Here is a 5,321-nt window from a genome sequence, read left to right as displayed (position 1 = left end):
AGAGGGCCTGCTACTTCTTCCTTACCCAACTGGACGTTAGCCAACTGTTGTTCCCTCCCTAGACATCTTTCCTGAAGAGACTTCTTTATGCGTTCATATTCATCCCACTCTTCCTGGGTTTCCTGCAAATCCTTCACTAATGACTTCAATACTTCCCCTTCCATCGGAGATTGATTGATCGGGCTATTCAATCCTTCTACTGGAGCATCTGTTTCAACATTCTGTTGTTCCCATTGACGTGATTCAGCGTACTTTTGGCATCCCAGTAAAATCCGTGTTGCACCCTCAGCTATATCCGTAACTTTTGAGAGCTCCGAACTCCTTCCCTCTGAAGATTGAAGCTCGTGTTCAGATTGTTCCCATTGCAGAGTCTTGTCCCTCAACATATGAAGGAGTTGGCTGACCGTTAACTCTTCCACGGGAACACTGTGAATCAGAGTCATCTCCATTTCATCCACCTTTTCCTCCAATGCTTTCACCTTCTTTTCCTCTTGGACTTTGGCTTTCAGCGCTCGGAGAAGTTGTGCCATGATGCTATCTAGCTCTTGTGCCATGATGCTCTCTAGCTCATGTCTTACAGTCTCTGTGTTTCTTACAGTTTCCTTTTCTTCCACTGAAAGGATTCCCAGTTGAATCTGTTCTTCAAGTTGTTGAACCTCGGTCATTGCCGCCTCATATTTGTCTTGGGTTTCCTTCAATAATTTTCTGAGTTCTTGGACATCTTGCCTTTCATGTTCTGCCATGTCTTTCACCTCTAATTTCTCATCTATGGATGGAACTTCTACCGATGAGTCTGTCTTGGCCTTGAGCTCATCAAGAATTTCCTGCAGCCTTTGGACTTCTTGCTCATGTTCAACCTTTAGTTGCTCATATGCTTCTACTGAAACTAGCTTTTCGGAGGTTGCCGAGTTAACCCCCTCCAGAATTGTAGCCTGGGCCTGTTCATAATGTTCTTTCAACTTCTCACACTCTGCTTGTAAGGAGTCGTAGAGAAGAACTGGAATAAAATCCTGGCTTCCTGAAGATTCCTCTTCATTTGCTTCTTTCGCAATTTTCTGTTGGAGTTCAGCCAAGGCTGCTATGCTATCTGCCTCTCGAAGTCTCACTGCCATCAAATCTTCTTTATTCTTGCAGTCTATCTCAGCCATTTTCCCTTTACTTTCATTTAACTGAGTGAGTAGTCCCTTATTCTGGGCTGAGAGATATTGCACCTTCTCCTGTAGACCATTGCACTCCTTCTCTGCTCGACATAGCTGGTTACTGCTGATTTGGTTCTGTGTTTCAAGTTCCAACATCCTTTGCTTAGCTTCTTTCAGTTTCGCCCCTATAAGCTCCTCTTGCAACATGGCCACATTATTCTCATCAGGTAAAGAAGCGTTTCTCTTTTCTATGTCCAAGATTTTTTTCTGCATCTCTTTAAGTGCACACTGCGATTCAGCTTCTCTTAACCTTGCCTGCACTAGCTCCGTCTCCAATTGCAGAACAAAATCCTCAGTGTAGCGTGGTTTGCCTTTATGCTGTATCTCTAGATCATGCAAATATTCTAACTCCTGAACATCATAAGGGAGATGTGATCGGTAATTGGTCACGATGGCTCTATGGTCGCTCTCTGCTTGAGCCAGCAGGTTCTGTTGTCTTTCCAGACTCTCCCATTCGATGTCATAGAACTTTTTCATTGTTTTCATCTCTTGTACGAGACGGTAACTCAATTGTTCTAATTGTTGTCGTACTTTGAGATAACGTTGAGTTCGAGCCCGGTGTTCCTCCGTAATGCATATGTCTGTAACTTGAACAGACTCAGAATTCTCTGTCTGTATACACGCCATCGTTTTTCCAACCTTAGTCAGTGAGTTCATGTTAACCTTGTTTTTCATACTTGGGCTGGACTTATCGTCTTCCGGCTCAGAGTCTGAGCTGCTTGTCTGCACCGAGTCCTCACTCGTCATTGCTTGTAGGTAGTGCCATTCCATGTCTATTTTCTTGATCCACTCCCGTCCTAGAAGTGGTGGTCCTCCCTCAGGTAGTACGTATAAGTTCATTCTTGGGTGTTCTTTACCCCTATCTCTCACCTTGACTCTTATCTTTCCCATGGGGTATACTTTATGCCCCGTGTATGTCTGCAATACGAACTTGGTATCTCTTAAGGGTATATGTGAGAATAGCCGGTGGTAATCCCTTCGATTTATGACTGATACAGCTGATCCAGTGTCCAACTCCATTTTCACTTGGACTCCAGCTATTTTTAGCATGACCCAGATAGTTTGTAGGTCAGCTTCCTTACTCACATTATGAATTCTCAGACTACCCAGCTCCTGGCCGTTTGGGTCTGAGTCTGAATTCTGTTCGTCTGAACTCTTCTCAGCCACCTTGTGTACCTTGTTGTACTTTTCCTGTGATGGCTTCCTTTGGTTGTTGGTCTTCTTCCCTGACCGGCATACCTTAGCGATGTGACCCAGTTTGCCACATTTCCAACATTCCTGGTTCTTAAACCAGCATTGGTTCTGATCGTGTGTTGTCTTCCCACAGCGATAGCATTTTGTTATACTCGAGGTAATTTGGTCCACACCGAGTGCCGCTGCCTTTAGCTGCATTTCCGCGGTTCCTTTCGCTGCGGCTTCGTGCGATGCTGCTATAAGGACAGCCCTGTCAAGTGTAAGGTCGTTCTCTTCGAGTAGTCGCTTTTGCGTCCCTTCCTTGGACAGTCCGCATACGAACTTGTCTCGCAATGCCTTTGTCAGATTCCCTTCAAACTGGCAGTATTTCGCTAGTCTACGCAGTTCGACCAAGTATTCCGCGTTGCTTTCGTCTTTCCGTTGCGTTCTCGCATAGAATTTGAATCGTTCAGCCAACATCAACGGTGTGGGGTTCAAGTGATCCTTCAGAACAGCCACTATCTCATCGAAAGTCTGATCCGCCGGTTTAGCTGGTGATAGTAGATGCTTCAAGAGCCCATATGTCTTTGCGCCCATCGAGTTTAGCAAGGTTATAGCTTTGTCGTCTTCTTCTATTTTGTTGGCCTCACAATAGATCTCAATGCGTTCCACGTACGTGGCCCAGTCTTCTATCTCCGAATTAAAATCGTTGATGTTACCACGCTTAGGCATCTTCCTCTCTTTGGGAACAACACAAGTATTTCTTTAAATTATTTCTTTTTTTTCCTAAGATGGCGGTTTTCCCGCAAAAATGGCGGTTTCCCGCTCTTATCTTCTCTCCCCGCCCACTTCAACGGCGGTTTCCCGCTTCTGTCTTCTTCCCCGCCTAATGGCGGCTTCCCGCTTTTCTTCCCTGGCGGGAGGGGTACACTTTCCCCACGGGCGACGGCCGCTGGCTTTCAGGTTCACAGCCTGCGCGTCGGCTTCAAGGCTTTCCCTTTTTTTTAAATTTTATGGCAGGGCGACCGGCTCTGGGTACCCCGTTGACGGCGAACAGGTTCAGCCGCTGGGCTGGCTCTCGCACAGTTCCCCTTGCTCGGCTCTGTCTCTCTCCCGCTCACTCGGCTCTACCGGCGCTGGGTACACCCCGCTGACGGAGGACAGTTCAGCCGCTGGACTGGCTCTCGCACAGTTCCCCTTGCTCGGCTCTGCCTCTCTCCCGCTCGCTCGGCTCTACCGGCGCTGGTTACACCCCGTTGACGGAGGACAGTTCAGCCTCTGGACTGGCTCTCTCGCAGTCTCTCTTCCGCTCGCTCGGCTCTACCGGCGCTGGGTACACCCCGTTGACGGAGGACAGTACAGCCGCTGGACTGGCTCTCGTGCAGTCTCTCTTGGTCGGCTCTGCCTCTCCCGCTCGCTCGGACCCCAATCGCGCCTCCCAGCCCTCTCGCAGTCCGGTGCTTCTCTCCCCGGCTGCGGCTGAGTTTCTCTCTTCCCGCGCCTACGCTCCCGGTCGCAGCGCTTCGTGGCTTCGGTCACCGCCCGGCTTTTCCCGCCGGTCGCGGTCTCTCACGACGCCGTTGGACCCGACTTTTTTGTCCGGCTCCTTTTCCCCCTCGACCGTGGTCGAGTGCCCAGCCCTTATCCTCCGGCTATTCTTTTCACTTTCCCTTACTCACAGTCACCGTGGCAGAAGGGACAGTCAGTGCCTGTTGCTGATGGAAGTTTTTGTCGCTAAAGTCTTCCTCCTTTCTATTGCTGCAGCCTTGAGTTTTCTCCCAGCCGAATGACGAGGGCGGTTGCCTCTTTTCGACGCTCTTTCGTTGCTTTGAAAGTATTGTTGCCGCAGGGTACGATCGGACTCGTCGCCACTGTAAAGTCTGTGGGTTGTGCAGTTAATTACGACACAGACTTCAGGAGTAACATACAACAGGACTTTACTATTCGAAGGTCAGGGCGAATCTGCCCTATAAATCATGCCACAGCACTTATATACCGGTGTGGTCACTGTCGGTATTACCGTATACAGAAGCCAAACAAGTAGTGCCACACCTAAAATAGTTCTCTTAAAGGTGAACGGTTACATACAATAGTCTCTTAAAGGTAGACAGTTACATACACTACACCCCCCAAAGAGGTTAGAACCATAGAAATTTATGGCACAGAAGACCATTCGGCCCATCATGTCTGCGCCGGCCAAAAAAGAGCGAGCCAGACAAATCTCACTTTCCAGCTCTCGGTCCGCACCCCTGTAGGTTACGGCACTTCAAGTGCATATCCAAGCATGTTTTAAACGCGATTTAGGGAGGGAATTCCAGAGCTCAGGCAGCAGAAGGTACGGCCGCCAATGGCGGAACGACAGATATCAGGGTGGGGGTGGAAATGCGCAGGAATTGGAGGAGCGGAGAGATTGTCGGGGTGGGGGGAGGCGGGGGAGCTGGAGGTGGTTGCAGCCATAGGGAAGGAAAAAGCTGAGGTATGCTGGAATGTAAATGGAGGCAGGGTTTTCCAGGAAGAGATTGGGTTTTTCTTTGCAGCTTGGGATATTGACCTTGGGCCAGTGAGCCTTTGCAAATGGCGTCAATATGACGCTCGTCCCCGCAAACCTGACAGTCAGGTGGGAAAAGCAGTTAAATTTACCTTCAGTGTATTTTATATATGTGTGTATATATAATGTAAGAACCGCAATCAGTCAACAAGGCGTCGAGAATCGGGCCTCGCTGCTTCCCTCCGCCCCGCGGCCGTTGTCTTCGCGCTCACACGAAAAATTCAAAAACCGCCCAATGAGACCAGCCGAGACCCAGTCACGTGTGTTGAGTCGGAGACGCTCCGCTCCCATCCTCCCCCCGCCCTTCCGAAGGCGAGGGAGAGGGAGGGTGTGCTGGAGCTGACCGCGTGACCGGGGCGCGCTGTTCTGATTGGTCACTTTAATGGCGATGGTTGGGCGGG

Source organism: Somniosus microcephalus, unplaced genomic scaffold (genome assembly GCF_052327205.1).
Source record: "Somniosus microcephalus isolate GS21.2 unplaced genomic scaffold, FLI_Smic_1.0 unresolved_chr1, whole genome shotgun sequence".
Lineage (NCBI taxonomy): Eukaryota > Metazoa > Chordata > Chondrichthyes > Squaliformes > Somniosidae > Somniosus > Somniosus microcephalus.
This window is presented reverse-complemented; position numbering follows the sequence as displayed.